Here is a 16,688-nt window from a genome sequence, read left to right as displayed (position 1 = left end):
CTTCTATTACTGTCTAGCTTACTTTCTTGAGATAAGAACTGTCACCGAACCCAAGTTCATTGTTTCAGCTAGACTAGCTGTCCAGCAAGCCTCAGGGTTCTGCCTGCCTCCATCCCTCAACACTGGGGTATCCCATGTGGTAAGTTACTAGATATTTCCAAACCTCGACCTCTTTATTTGTATACTAGAGGTCCAGTGCTTCACATGCAGGGTCAAGGAGCTGTGAAGATCAAATGATTTAATCTTTCAAAAATGACCAGCCATAGGACTGGAGAGATGGCTCAGTGGTTAAGAATACAGGCTGTTCTACAAGAGGACCCAGGTTCAATTCCCAGTCTAGGCTAAGAAATTTCTAGTTACTTAAGGCCATGAAACTAACGAAGAGGAGGCTTAAACCTGAGACAGTTGACTTTAAATCTTGTGTCCTATCTACCTCACTATGCTTTTCCTTTCAAAAATAGTAGGGAGACCTGGAATGTTTAAGAGCTTGTGAAGAGAATTAAAAACTGTCTTGGGTATTTGTAGTAGTTGTATATGGGGGCAGGGGTGAGATGATGGCTTCTCTGTTTTGTGTTACTATGACAAAACACCGAGACTAGTGTGTTACAGGAGATTTATTTGGCTCAGTGGACTGTGTGTGGCTAGAAGGCACAGGCAGTGTCTGACATGTTGTCTTGGCAAGGCTCCCCTTGGTGGTGTCAAACGGTGGAGAAGCAGAAAGGGACACGGCAGAACATAGAAAGGCCAGATATGGCAGCTGGCCTTGGAACCCTATGGTCTCCCAAGAACTAACTACTCCTGCAAGATGGAGCCCAATCCATGAGGCTGTCACAAACCTGTTCACAAGAGTGGAGCTGGAAATACTGCCCTGTGGTCATAGCAAAGGTGAGCGATCTAGGTGGAAAACCAGGAGCCAATTGCCAGAACAACCAACTGAGGTTTCAGGCATTAGACAGATGCTTAATGTTTGCCCTTTCCTTCCACAGGTAAAGCAACTGTTACACGAGGTGGCCATCTTTTCAACAGCCACCCTCTCTTACATCCTCCTCAGAAGAACTGGTAAGGGGTATTGGTGAGAGAACTTGGTAGGAGAAAAATGAAGTGTGGGCCTGAGCAGAGAGCAGCTGGCTATCTATGTTCCTGGCAGCAGATAAGAGAAAAAGAAAAAAAAAAGGCCTTTATCTGTGTTTAAAAAAAAAAGTGGTTTGCTTTGGGAGGAGGCCTTTCCTTCACAGTGGCGGCGAAGCTTCAGTATTCTGTCTTTCAGAAAAGTAGCCATCCTAATTGCCCTGCAATGGTCACAAAACTAGATGGTCAACGTTCTTTTTGCCTAAAGACTTTTGAGTTCTGGGCTGAAGACGTGGTTCAGTCCATAAAGTGCTTGCCAAACGAACATGAGGATCAGAGTTTGGATGCCCAGCACCCTCATAAAAGTAGGGCACTGTCATCCAGTGCTGGGAGTGGGGTGGATAGAAGCAGGAAGATCCCAGGAACTCACTAGCCAGTTACTCTTGCTGAACAGGTGAGCTCCTGGGTCACTGAGACCCTGTCTCAAAAAAATAAGGTTGAGAGTGATGAGGAGGACACCCAATATTAACCATTAACCCCCACATGCACCTTCACACACACAAGTTCACATATACATCACATTACACACACACACACACACACACACACACACACACACACACACACACACACAGAATTCTTGAATTCCATAGTAAGTGATTCTGACTTTTTTTTTTTTTTTTTGAGACAGGGTTTCTTTCTGTCTTGGAACTTGTTTTGTAGACCAGGCTGGCCTCGAACTCACAGAGATTCACCTGCCTCTGCCTCCCGAGTTCTGGGATTAAAGGTATGTGCCACCACTTCCCAGCAATTCTGACCTGTTTCAATCAGGAAAAAGAAATAATCTTTATTGATGGTACACACAGCAGGAGGAATGCTTAGGAGATAGTACAGAACGGGTGTAACCTGGGCATAGTTCCCTTGGTGTCCTCTGGCATGAACCTAAGTCGCTCACATGGCTAAGGGGAGCCTCAGATGAAGGGAAACTGCCTTCATACTTGGAGTCTGGTGGACGCAGGACAATTTCCTCAGTGCTTAGGGCATGAGAAAGAAGTCTGCATTCTGTCCTGGGAGCTGTTCCCTCCATGATTACATCCATGTGTGTTTCAGAACTTCCATCTTCTGTGTCTTATTCATTTACACTTTACACTTCAAAAGACTGTTTTGTAAGAGCTACTCAGTGCACAAGAAGTCTCCTGAGTTTTTCTTCTAAATGAGCCAGCAACTTTCCAAGAATCAGGAAGCTGCAAGTTGCCAAGAATAAATAAATCAACTCCAGAAGGTTCAAGTTTGTTTTTTAAACTCTGTAAGATTTTAAGTAGGTTCTATATCTGGCTTAACTCCATGTCCTTATCTCAGACATCAAACACAGGATGGGATATTATTCTTGCCATGCAACTTTCTTTGTAAGTGTTGAATTTAATAATCATTTTTTATAATGATTAATTCGAAAGTCTAAGCAAAAAGTCCTTCTGCCATGACGTAAGTAGAGGGACATTAGCATGCTTTTTACCTCAGAGTTAGGAGGTCGTGGGCTTGTTCCGTTAGAGGACATGCAGACAGACCAATCTCTGTGTGCCTCAGTTTCTTTCTCTATAAAATGAAGAAATGGCCCCAGAAGGACTCTAAAATTCTCTGATAAAATTCCTGGAGAGAGGAGGGTGGGTTGGAGGGGGAGCCTGGGGGTGGTTGGGAGGAGGGGAGAGGGGGATCTTTGATTGGTGTGTAAAATGAATAAAAAAAATTTTCTTAATAAAAAAAATTCCCAAAGATCATGGAAGCAAAGGACTTGAGGATTTAGTATTGCTGATCAAGACTTAATTAGTTGGTTGTGTTCATGTTCAACAGTGAAGACTTTTTAAAAAGTGAAAGTAGGTTGGTGACAGACACCATCAAAAGAAAACATGGGCTGGTGAGATGTCTCGATGGGTAAAGGTGCTTGTCACCATGGCTGACAACCTGAGTTTGACCCTTGGGACTCACACAGTAGAAGGGGAGAACCAACTCCCACAAACTGTCTTCTGAACACACACATGCCATGGCACATGCCTTTATATACACATGTACATGTGTGTACACACATACACTCTAAACAAATGTAATGCAAAAATAAATAAAACAAGAATTTAAAAAAGAAAGAAAATACATGTGGTTGAGAAAAATCAAGGAGGATGTTAATAGTTCGTCTTTCACCCAGATACCTTTTACCTCTTACCAGGCCAGTGGTCCCATCCCCTCACTGCTAAGGGAATTGGCTGCTGGCAGCTCACACCTGCCTTCTTCCTAGCTTGCCCTTGACTGGTGGAAGCTGCAGGTGTGGGACATTGTAAGTTCCCACTTCTTGTCTCTGGAGGATTGTGTTAATGGCTGCTGGGTTATGGTCCACTGGTCCAGCCCCTCTTGTCTCTCAGCAGCATGAGCTCAGTGACACACTATCCTTGGGGCTCCATGAAGGATTAGATTGTGGCTAGATTTCTTTTCTCACCCTCCCCAAGCTTCCTAAGCATTCTACTTCCCTCCAAAGAGCACTCCCCAACATATTACTTGCTCAAGAACCCCACCTGAGTCTCAGCTTTCTTTTTAAGTGTGTGTGTGTGTGTGTGTGTGTGTGTGTGTGTGTGTGTGTGTGTGTAGAAACAAGTTATATGAGTAATCCTTTGGTGCTGTGAGAAGCATCTTAGCTGGGCTCAGGTGTTCCACCTGTTCTGGGTGGCCCCGACTATGAATTGATGGATCCTGCAGGGGTGCAGGAAATGGGCCCACCAGGGACACAGAGCTCTACTGCTTGGGTGGAAGTTTCCTTCTTCACCTGGCTCAGCAGCGTTCCAAGGACCATTAATTACTGTGACAGCACTGGACCAGACAGCAGCCTTGCTCAACCCATTTGCTTCATGCAATAGCCTAACAGAGCTGGACCTGGCAGGTGCTGAGGCTTCAGGAACAGGCTGAGAAGGGGTGAGATGAGGCAGAGGATGAGCAACTTTCCCAGGAGGCACAGAAACCCAGGATTTGAAGAGAAAAAACAACCATGTTCACCTACCATCACAGAAGACACACTGAAAGGAGATACATAGATTCCAAACCCTGCTAGACTCGTCTGGGTTTAAAATGGGGAGACACTGGGGGAAGCATCCAGATGGAAAAGAGCTGATTTAAATAATCATGCTCTTTTTATGGTTTTGGTAGCTGTTCTTTCCCCACGAAATGATACCAAAGTAAAATTTCAACCTGCGGTGCGGCTCACGGGTCTGAAGCTCCATATGGGGAATCAGGACTAAGTCCTCTGGGACGTGGGGCCAGGATCTGGTTTCCTGTGACTTGAAGCTGCATGTCTTCTATGAGCTCACTCAAACACTTTTCTAGATGAACTTCCTTTTCTAGAGTCTCTTGGGCATACATGACCAGAGGGGACTCTCTCAGGGGATGGCAGCAGATCTACTCAAGGGGACTCCATGGGAAGCTAAGTGAGGAGGGGCAATGCTGAAAGCCCTGGAAAGATAAGGATCCAGTCTGAGCAAGGGCAGGAGAGAATTCCACATGCCCGCAAGTAAGTCAGGATTCTCCGGGGAGACCAGAAAGTAACGACGAGACGGCAGCTGGTGGTAGGCATCAGCAGATGGCTGGCCTAGCTGCTGGAGACCAACAGTGATCTCAGACAAAGATGCCATCCTGGAGAGAGGAGACGGCTGTCCTGGCTCTTCCGTAGGAGGCCTGGGCCAAGCTAGGAAGAGCTCCTGCCTCCTGCCAGGAAGCAGGGTAACGGGAGGCAGCATGGTGACTTTCAACAGCTTTCGTCCTTCTGGTAGATTTCTTATTTTTTTAGTGCTGAGGATTGAACCTGGAGCCTTGAACGTGGTTAGGCAAGTATGCAACCTCTGAGCTACATCCCCAGTGAGCCTTCATCCTTAGGACAATCAGGAAGCAGAGACAGATGGGGAATGTAGAGTTGTAACTATGTTCTGTCAACCTGGGAAGAGAGCCCGCTGCATCAGGACCTCTCAGGTTGTCTTACAGGAGTAAAAAGGAAGGAAGGGTCGGACATGAAAGGGGATCAAGGGGAGAAGAATGGGAAGGGCATGAGACCTCCCAGGCAAGGGGCCTGAGGGGGTGAAGTCAAACGGACTGAATTAAAGAGCCTCAGATCAGAACTTCTTTCAAACTGTAGGGTTACATCCTCATGACCTGAGACGCTGCCCCGACTGGTGACATTAGGGAATTTTTACACAATGCATCTTCTCTTTGTGATTTCTTTTAGTGTCCTAAGTGTAGAAAATCACCCCTCCAAGGGGTCTATTATTTAATATAAATTTGATTAATAAATACTTCAAGTTGCTATCACTTGAAAAATATAACTCTCTAAAAACTGTAGAGATTAATTTAAGTGCATGGAGTGAGGTGAGGACCTCATTTTAAAAATAACCTGCAGCTCTCTGGTTGGTTAAGAGAAACGGAAAAACAACCATTTTAAGCATTGTCGCAGCAATTAGGACAACAGAAAAGCATTGACAGAAGAGAAAAACAGCAGGTTTTCACACCAGCCGTGGCTGCTTTTTAAAGCACATCTCTTTTATCCCTTTGTCTATAATTTTTCATGATTGTGATCATATGATCACATGCAAAATTATATGGGCTGAATTTTAAAATTGCATCTATTTTGGTAATAAATGTAATATATTCTGATTAGAGAAAGTTTGGAAAACACATTTTTTTTTTCTTTTTTTAAGCAAAAATCCAATTTCAGTGTTTTATATCTCCTTGTAGGAATAATGCCGTATAATTTTGCAGCTCTATTTCTTGTAAAATAACGATGTTGAGCTTTAAGCATTGTGAGGGCGTCGTTACAGATTCTAGGTGAAAGCAAATCTAAAGAGCAATAGGGGTGGGGGTGGGTGGAGGGACGTGTCTGTGAGATGGCTCAGTGGGTAAAGGTGCTTGACACCAAGCCTGAAAAATGAAGTTTGATTCCCCGGACCCATGTGGTAGAAAGTGAGAGCTGATTACCACAAGTTGTCCTCTGGCCTTCCTATGCTCACATGTGATGGGCATGTGCCTAAACACACACACACACACACACACACACACACACACACACACACACACACACACACACAAATAAGTAAATAAGTATGATTTAAAAAAAAATAAAAGGACTTTAAAGCGTGAACGGAAAGACATCTGCATCTGCATGCATAGCACACCTGGAATTGACTCATCTCTGCAGAACCTGCTGAAAAATCTATTGATCTTCCCCAAACACCATATTCAGTGGGTAGCTTGCCCATTGCGATTTTTTTCAATGACATTGGTGATGTATTTTTAAGTAGATACACATGACTTCTTGGTCTTTAGCTTTTGTCATGCTGTGGATTGAGCCTGGGGCCTCAGGCTTACTAAGGAAGTGCTCCACAGAGCCATACTCCCAGCCTAGCACTGTTTTTAAAATAAAAATTGGGGATCTCAGAGATTCAACTCAACAGTCTAGTGCTTGCAAGAAGGGGCCTGAGTCTAGTTGCCAGTACCACAGGATAGGTAAATAGATCTTAAATATAAAAATGGAGCTATCAAAATATGTTCAGCTTCTCTTATTTATTTTGGTTTTTTGAGACAGCGTTTTTCTGGGTAGCCCTGACTGTCCTGGAGATATATAGAACAAGCTGACCCTGAACTCACAGAGATCCTCCTGCCTCTGCCTCCCAAGTGCTGGGGTTAAAGGTGTGCACCACCACTGTATGGTTTGCTCAACTTCTCTAACGTTTTGTCTGTTAATAATTTTAAAGTTATAAAAGTAAAAATAAAGAGGTTCTAATATGTCCAGATAAATTTATTTACTACGTGTGTTGTCGTCTATGTGTGCATGCACGTATGTACACTCACCTATGCTGGTATGTTGTTGGGGTGGATATGTGCTCATGAGTGCAGGTGCCCATGGAGTCCAGAAGAGGGTGTTAGATCCCCTGGAGCTAGAGTTACAGGCAGTTGTTAACCGCCCAACACGGGTCCTGGGGACTAAACTTGGTCCTCTGCAAGAACAACACATGTGCTTAAGCATGGAGCCATCTCTCTAGTCCTCCGCCTTGTTTTTTGAGATAGGGTCTCTTGCTGAACCTGGAACTTGATGCTTCAGCCAGACTGGCTGGCCAGTGAGTCCTTGGGATCTGCTGTCTCCCCTACCAGTAATGCGTGGGTTGCTGTGGCTTTTACATGGGTGCGAGCATCCATACTCAGGTCCTCATGGTTATCCCACTTGACCCACCAAGTCGATCTCTCCGCCCCAGATTTATTATTGTTAACATGATAAACCTGTTTTCTTTATTGTATTCTCTTTTTCTCTCTCGCTTTCTCTTTCTGTCTCTATGTCTCTGTCTCTGTCTCTCTCTCACATACACACATAAAGAAAAGGAGAGCTTTTCTGATGTATGTGTGTGTGTGTGTGTGTGTGTGTGTGTGTGATGTATATGTATAGTGTATTCACAAGTATGTGTGCAGATGCACACATCTGTGGGCGTGCATACAGAGGCTGGCACAGGGCATGAGGAGTCCTCTTCTATCACTTTTTTGGTTTATTCCTTTAGGTAGGCTCTCTCCCTGAACCCAGAGCATTTTCCACCTAGACTGGAAGCCAGTGAGTCCCAGCAATCCTCCTGTCTCCACTCCCCACAGCACTGGAGTTACAGGTGTGCATGGGCTCATGTCCAGATTGTTATGTGGGTGCTGGGATCTGAACTCTGGTCCTCACAGTCGTGCATCAATCACTCTCGGTCATTGGGCTGTCTCTCCAGTCCCTGAGCGTGATATTTTTTTTTCTGATCCATTTTACGCTAAAATATATAGATACACATATTTTCCCTATACCTCTAAATTATTGGAGCATTTCTTTACATTTTCCCCTGTATTTATTTATCTGGGGAGTAGATGTGTACACTATGCTGTACGTGGAGTCAGAAGAAATCCTGTAGGAATCAGTTCTCCCCTCCCACTGTGTGGCTCCTGGGGATGGAACTCAGGTCATCAGGCTTGGCAACGAGTGCTTTTACCACTAAGCCATCTTGCCTGCCCACCCTTGGCTTCTGAACATAGTTTCCAGGGTTTAAATTCAGGTTCTCATGCCCTCAAGGCAGACACTTTATGGACTGAGCTATCTCCCTGGCCCCCCTAACCACTTCTTTAGCTCTTTTCAGATCCAAATCCCAGAGTCTGTGCTGTGCCAGACTCAGGGCCCTTTGAGCCCTGGACCCTGCGCTTTAATGCGTGTGTGTCCCTCGACTCGGAGGAACTGTGCCGCTCTGCTCAGCCCCACTGCTGTGAAGGGAGCAGTGAAGCACGTGTGCAGTGATGCTTCCTGCACAGGATATCAGCAGCGCAAAAGATGTGCCCTCCGAGGGCAAGCCAGACAGGAGGAGACTACGATCACTCGGCAGACGGCACATGTGGCCAGAAAACGGTAAAACCAGCGTTCAGACGGGGCAGCAGCTTGAAGAAAACTGCAGGAACACACCCAGGTTAGCCTTTCGGAGTTCAGCTTTGCCTCAGCTACAGACAGCCCCTGGATAGATGCAGTTCAACAGAATCAAACAAACAAAATCAAAGAAAGCTTAACAATTTAGCATAATTATTTATACTTAAAAATAATCTTCTGGGGTGGGGGGGTGGTTTTAGCTACAGAAAACTCAAGCAGAAAGAAGAAATTACCCTCTAACATCCAGTCCCTCTCCTCTTCACCCCAATTTACTCTATTATTAACATCTTGCATTAGTGGAGTACATTTGTTCCACTTGGTGAGCCAATAGTGGTACATTATTATCAGTTAACACCCATGACTTATAGTAGTGTTTACACTTTGCATTGTACATTCTATGGGTTTTGATAAATGTCTAAGTTCATACAGCCACCATACTAGTTTAATACAGGACAGTTTCACTGCCAATTTATCCTTCTCTCCTTCCTCCCCAGTAAGCCTTGGTCAACCATTGTCTTCATAGTCTCAGCTTTTCAAGAATGTTCTATGGTTGAAAATCATGCAGTAGCTTGTCTTTTTAGGCTGGCATCTCTGACTTAGTGATACACATTTCTTCCTCTTTTTGTGACCTGATGGCTCATTTTTCCCCCCAATCATTAGTATCCAACTGTCTGGATTTTTGACAGCTTAGTTGACTGTTCACCTGCTTAATGACACTTTGGTTGCTTCCAAGTTTAGGCAATTATAAATAAAGCAACTATAAACATTTGTATGCAAGTGTGTGTGTGTGTGTGTGTGTGTGTGTGTGTGTGTGTGTGTACGTGTACACATGAGTTTTCAACTCACTCAGGTAAACAACAAGAACAGTGATTACTAGATTTATGTTTAGTCTTGGAAACATGACCAATGTGTCTTCCTTCATATGTTGTTGAGGTCTTGGCTTGTTCTTGTAATCTGCAGGAATGTAGTCTATAAGTCATTTCCCAAAGAGAGGTGTGTAAAGAGGAGGTATGGATAGCATGTTCTTCTAAGAATGTGTATCTTTCTATGGACTTTACCATAGAAATTGCAAAATAGCCACATGGAATGTGTATCCCAGCACTGGGGAGGCAGAGACAGGAAGCCAGCCAGGAAGAGATCCTGTCTCAAAAAATAAGGTGAAGGACAACATATGCGTGCACACACACACACACACACACACACACACACACACACACACACACACACCCCAAAAGAAAAAATGAAAAACAAAGAAAATATTTGTCGAATGAACTGTGCTGGTTCTACCAATGTTTATCAGAATTAATGGTTTGCAGTCAGGGCTGGTCCTGTAGGACTTTGAGGGAAGAATCGTTCCCAAGTCTCAGAGCTGATACAATCCAGTTGATGAGGTAGGGCTGACTGTTTCTCAAGTCAGGAGGAGCAGTGAGAACATTGGGCTTACCCAGCTGTGGGCCATTTTTCTTCACCTCCCAAGAAACCAAAGGCGAATCAAGTGCCTTTTACTCCATGCTCAAATACAGAAGCCGGCGGGGCCTGGGGCTCCCGTGAAGTGGGCTGACCTTCATCCTGATGCACTCCAAGGAGAAGGCACATCTGGGCTGAGGACACATTCTCCCTGACTGAGTTAGCTAAGGTGCTGGCTTCCCCACCTCATGCAGCCTTTCTGGAGCAGGATGGGGTAGTGGGGCAATGCTGACCTTGGAACTTCCACCATGTAGCATGTGGCTCCCATTGGACACAGCTGGAGATGGGAGCGTGATAACAGTGCAGGCTGGGAACTGGTATTTTCATGTCCTCCATCATAGATGATCCGGGAGCTACAGCGTATGGGACCCAGCTGGACCTGGTTGAACTATGCATGTCCATTTGTGGTCATCTGAAACCAAATAGGCTGTAGAGTAGGACCTATTAAGACTTGGTAACTATAAAGTATTATTTATTAGAGGAATCAGAAAAATATTAGCATATCACATGACATCCTCAATTGGATGTAGGGAAACAAGCTCTAAAAATAAAGTAGAAAGCTATAAGCAACAAGCACCTAAAAGAAAAGTCTGTCTCTCTCCTCCAGCCAAGGAAAGAAGGGCCAAAGGGAAGAAGGTGGCCCTGGTCCCCACCATGGTGAGGCTACTGGGAGAGAGAAGGGGGGCTACCTCAGAGACCAAGCCACCAAGCAGTTGTGACTCCCCAGAATCAGGCAGAACTGCACAGACTCCAATGAATTAAGTGTGTAAATTGAGCAGATCGACTTGGCTTGTGCAGTACAATAAAGATCTGCAAACCCTCGGCTCCGTATTGAACCTGAGGCAGGGTGATTAATTCATTATTCACTTCCTAGGCTGGAAGTGAAAGTGTGTACACCCAGGGGCCAGCTCGGATGAGAACGGTCATAAATCACGCTATTTAGAAGTCTAGCGATGAGAAAATCAGCTGGCTGCAGGGGGGTGTTCTGTAGGCAGCAACAGTGGCTGCCGAGCCAAGGCAGGCCGGTTCGCTCTCTGGACATGCCCCAGTTGGCCAGGCATTTGGCTTCCCAGTCAGGGCAGCCAGCCTCTCTGCCACCCGCCTTGGTGCTTCCTGGCCTGACCACAAGCAAACAAACTCCATTACGCCCAGGAGAAGTGTGCCTGTGACCTGAGATGGCCTCTCTCAAAAGTGGACAAAGTCCTAGGGATAGATTTAGAGCCCTCAAAGGGCCACTGTGGTCTAAACTAGTCACCATCCCTCTCCTGGAGCTGTTCTGGGTTCCAGGTCTTTCTGGCCAGGCTTTAGTGGCTCGGCATCCTTCAGTCAGGGCACACGGCTGTCACTAGGTGCCAACCCTGAGTCCCTCTCTCTACCCTCCAGTCTCTGCTGCCTTCACACAAGAGCCCTTTGGGGGACTTGGATTCCATTTAGAGGGTAACAATGAGTCTTTTTGCATATACCATCTAATTTAACCTTCATAATGGTGAGAGGAGTTTTTGTCTACAGTTTACAATGGAGGAAACTGCCGCTTAACACAGTAAAATGGCCTGCTAGGATGCAACCTCCGGTTGGTCTGTCTGCAGAGACTGCATTTCTAATGTTGGTTGACAGACCATTCCACTTATCCAGAACATTGCTAAAATGCTACGGACATGTTTCAGAGCGCGCCAGACTTAGACTATCTTCCCTGGAGCCAGGGTGAGCCCTGAGAGACTGGCCAAGCCTTTACTTGCTGCCAAATTTAGCAAGAAAAAAAACTAAAAAAATAAAATAAAATAAATGACTAAAAGCATTATCCGTACTGTTTCCCATTCTGTCAGAGCTGAATAGCTCTCCTTAAAAAGAACAGAGTCCTGACTCCTCCCATTCCTCTTCCCATGACAGACCCCATGGGCTGCACGCAGTCTGTCTACGACTTCCTTTGCCTCACTTGGGGCACAAGAAATGTGGCTCTCTTAAATCCACTTATGGAGCAAAAGAACAAATGGTAGAATTCTTTAACAAAAGGTCTCTAATCTAGGGATTAGTGGGTGGACCGAATTCTCCTCTGTGTTACATAGAAGAACATCTTGTGACTTGGTCTACCTTTCTTAAGAACAGGAACAGTCTTCTAATACTGCCCTTTCTGCTAAGCAGGGAAAGAACACTAGTGACCAGCATTGGACGCCTCAACTCCAGGTGGGGATTCTACTGCATGCTTCCTGGCTTGTGTGGATCAAGCCCCAAGTGAATGCCTGTAGGACAGCCAGCCTAGTCTGGTTGTAGTTGGCATTATGGCTAAAATGGAGGACTGGGGAATGGGTTGTTGTAGCTAGAGTTTTCCTGCCTTGCCCACAGTCAGGACAAATCTTTGTCACCCGCCAGTCCCACAGCCACTCAGACCCAACCAAGTAAACACAGAGACTTATATTGCTTACAAACTGTATGGCCATGGCAGGCTTCTTGCTAACTGTTCTTATATCTTAAATTAATCCATTTCCACGAATCTATACCTTGCCATGCAGCTCGTGGCTTACCGGCATTTTCACAAGCTGCTTGTCCTGGAGGTGGCTGGCAGGCAGTGAGTCCTTCTGCCTTCCTGTTCTTTTATTTCTCCTCTCAGTTAGTCCCACCTATACTTCCTGCCTAGCCACAGCCAATCAGGTTTTATTTATTGACCAATCAGAGCAACACATTTGCCATACAGACCATCCCCCAGCACAACCAAGTACAGACCATCTCAGACACCTGCACTCAGGCCCGTGGTCTTATCATCCTCTATGCAGACCTGCTGGGTAAAGCCACGAGGAACCCAAGAACAGGCTTCCACAGGACATACAGAACATCCCACAGCAGGTTGTTGCTTATACCAAGTCCCATCCTGGAGAATGGGTCACCAGGTGGGCCCCTCAGAGCCTCCTCCCTGTTCACATCAAGCAGGTAGCAAATCAAGGCCACTACAGACAGACAGACAGACAGACAGACAAACACTCACATTTCTTCTGTTCACTTCCAGAACTTGTTTACTCAGAGTGTCCACAGTGGGGTGGGGCTACTCCAAGTGAACAGGGACAGAGTCTCCTAGCTGGCGCCTGCCAGTCTCCATGATTGGCATGGGATATGAGTGGAGGCCCTGAAGACGGAGGAAAAGCTGGAGAAAATTACATTTGGCTTAAGCCTAGATATAAACATCACAGTGATCTGAACTCAGGACATGATGTCCAGAAGCAGCAAGTTGTAGTTTTGTTACCCTGTATGAACCTACCAACAGAAGTTATGAAGTTTTACCCCATTACTTGATGAAATGAACTTTTTTTTTTTTTTTTTTTTTTTGTTTTTTGAGACAGGGTTTCTCTGTGTAGCTTTGCGCCTTTCCTGGAGCTCACTTGGTAGCCCAGGCTGGCGAACTTTTTTTTTTAAAATAACAGTAAGATCCAGAGTTAATTTTTGTAGTCATGGCTGGCCCTTCTGTCTCTGGCACACTTGAACTTCCAGTCCTTGGATGGGACATAGGACTTGGTGTGGCTGTGTGAGGTTCCTGGGGCCTTGCCAAAATGCTGGTACACCTCTCTGCCCTTCCAAAGACCAGACAGGAACATGGTGCCACGGCCCTAGGGAGACTCCAGCATCTTACTCCCAGCCTTGAGGATGCGACTTTGGGCCTGGCTGTTCATGCACAGTCCACACACCTTCAGCTTAGGCACCTCCAGAATCCGCACATCATCTGTGACAGTCCCCATGACCACAGTCATTTTTTTTCTCTAGGCCAGGAAGCTTCATCTTTCGGATCATCTGGAACAGGAACAGAGGTGGCCGGTTAGTGCGACTCCTAAATAACCTTTCCGCACAACCTGATTGAAGGAGGAGTTGGTTTGTTTGGCCAGAAACCTCTACAGCTTGACTAGCAGCCACAGGTAGACATCCCGGCCCTTGGGCTCCTTGTGCCAAGCCTTTCAGTCCTTGTGGAGAATGTCAACACCCATGATGGTACCTCCTGTAGGTCCAGAACTGAACTGAACTTTCTGAACAGGCTCACCCAAATTCCTAAACCAAGTACCCCTAAAACTACATTTTGCCAAAGAAATAAGTGGAACTGAACTGCAAACCAGGGTGGAAATATGCTCATTTGGTGTGTGTGTGTGTGTTGCAGTAGTAGGTATGAAACCCAGACCCTCACAAATGTAGGTGAGTGTTCTATGTCTGAGCCACACCCCCAGCCTGGCATGTTTTGAGTGGATGCTGGTATGAAATAAAATCTTTAAATGACAATTCTGGAATAGGAAGATTGCTTGGTCAGTAAAATGAGCTGGGCGGTGGTGGCATATGCCTTTAATCCCAGCACTCAGGAGGCAGAGGCAGGCAGATCTCTGTGAGTTCAAGACCAGCCTGGGCTACAGAGTGAGTTCCAGGAAAGGCTCCAAGGCTACACAGAGAAACCCTGTCTCGAAAAACAACAACAAAAATTTGCCTTGTAAGCATGGGAACCTGAATTTCATCCTTGGAACCTACTTTTCTTCCTTCCTTCCTTCCTTCCTTCCTTCCTTCCTTCCTTCCTTCCTTCCCCCCCTCTCTCTGGCTGGCTCTCTCTTTCTTTCTCTCTCCCAGCCTCCCTCCCTCCCAACCTCCCTCTCTACATCCCTCTCCCCCTTCCTTTCTCTCTCTCTCTCTCTCTCTCTCTCTCTCTCTCTCTCTCTCTCTCTCTCTCTCTCTCTCTCTCTCTCTCTCTCTTTAAAGCTAGGCTTGGGATTCACACTTATAATCCCAGTGTTTGGGAGAAAGACAGAGCCCTGGGCCTTGTTGGCCAGCAAGTCAGGCCTCATGAGTTCTAAGCTAGTGAGAGATCTTATCTCCAAACAAAAAGAAAAATACATGGCACCTGAGATGGTCGTTTAGGCTGCACACACATGCACGCATGCATGCATGCATGCATGCACGCACGCACGCACGCACACGCATATACACTTACAAAAGCACATGTACCTGAGGTGGTCCTCTGGCCTACACATACACATGCACTTGTATGTATATGAACACATGCACTCACACATATACACAGTAACAATTATTCCAGGGGGTATTTATTTACATGCAGTAACAATGCACAGGTCTTCAGAGGACTGCTCCAGGCTTTTGGTGTGTGTATGCTCTTTTGTATGGTGGCCACATCCTAGATCATGAAACAGACTCTGCTTGACTGCAGCCAGTTCTCTGCGGCTTCTTCTTAGTCAGTCCCCACCCTCTAGATGAGAACTGTACTAATTTGTTCAGTGAGCTTTAATTTGCCACTGCCTTTGAACTTCACACAACTGGAATCAGACCTATGGGTTCTCTGGCTTCTGCTTAGTGTAATGTGTTTGATATTAATTCACTTTGCTGATGGTATCAGCAGTGAATTCCATCTACTGTTGAATGGTCAACCCTATAATGTGAAGACAGACAAATCTGTTGATCCATTCACCTGTTGACAGACATTTGTTTTCTTTATAATGTTTGCCTGTTAAGAATTTACAAGCCTTTTGTTTGTTCTTGTTACAGTAGGCTTTATGTAAAAAATACATAGATTCCTGTATTCTTTTTTTTTTTTTTTTTTAAGATTTATTTGTTACATATATGGTGTTCTGTCTGCATGTGTCCCCACAGGCCAGAAGAGGGCACCAGGTCTCATTACAGATGGTTGTGAGCCACCATGTGGTTGCTGGGAATTGAACTCAGGTCCTCTGGAAGAACAGCCAGTGTTCTTAACCCCTGAGCCATCTCTCCAGCCCCAGATTCCTGTATTCTTAATAGGACTTTATTAGAAACTTGCAGGCAATATACAGTAAGTTTAAAAATAACTTACAGAAATGTGAAATAAAGGTAGAGTGCCACTAAACTTGCATAATAATTCATCTATTAAAAGATTTATTTATTTGTATGAGTGTTTGACTGAATGTATGTATGTGTACTGCATACGTGCCTGGTGCCCACAGAGACCAAAAGAAAGTACTGGGTCCCTTGGAACTGGAGTTACAATAATCAGAGCCATTATCCTGGCTACAGGAACTGAAACCAACTCTTGTACAAGAGAGTAAGTGCTCTTAACCATTCAGCCATCTCTTCAGCCTGAATTCATATATATACATATGTTTTATTTTCAGTTATGTGTAAATGTGTGATCTACATGTGGTTGTGTGCACACAAGTGCAGATTTCCCATGGAGGCCAGAGTTTGTAAATCAGAGTGGCAGTTACTGGTGAGGTGAGCTGCGAATGTGGGTGTGAGCTGCATATGGGGGTGTGAGTTGCCCTATATGGGTGTGAACTGCCCTATATGGGTGTGAGCTGCCTATGTGGGTGTGAGCTGCCTAAGTGGGTGTGAGTTACCTATGTGGGTGTGAGCTGCCTATATGGGTGTGAGTTGCCTATGTGGGTGTGAGCTGCCCTAAGTGGATGTTGTAAATCAAATCTGGCTACTTTGCAAGAGCAGTATATGCTCTTAACCACTAAACCATCTCTTAGCTCCTCCCACCATATATTTTTTTTAAAAATAGGTCAATTAAGAAAAATCATCCAACATCCAAAATCCTTATAAAGATAAAGTAATTTTATCCTATATAAAATTTACCAACATATTCTTAGGATATATATTTTCAATATCTAGGAACTTTAAGTGAATTCATGGTAGGTGAATAGGTTACACAAAGGCTCTGTATAATCTTGTTAGACATACCCGACCC

The 16,688-nt window shown here is 45.2% G+C and overlaps 1 pseudogene; it reads right to left on the bottom strand.

The window, feature by feature from the left end:
• Window positions 1–13,413: 13,413 nt before the first annotated feature.
• Window positions 13,414–13,956, bottom strand: LOC102925211 (large ribosomal subunit protein eL18 pseudogene; annotated as a pseudogene).
• Window positions 13,957–16,688: the final 2,732 nt, after the last annotated feature.

Source organism: Peromyscus maniculatus, chromosome 7 (assembly GCF_049852395.1).
Source record: "Peromyscus maniculatus bairdii isolate BWxNUB_F1_BW_parent chromosome 7, HU_Pman_BW_mat_3.1, whole genome shotgun sequence".
Taxonomy (NCBI): Eukaryota; Metazoa; Chordata; class Mammalia; order Rodentia; family Cricetidae; genus Peromyscus; species Peromyscus maniculatus.
This window is presented reverse-complemented; position numbering and strand designations above follow the sequence as displayed.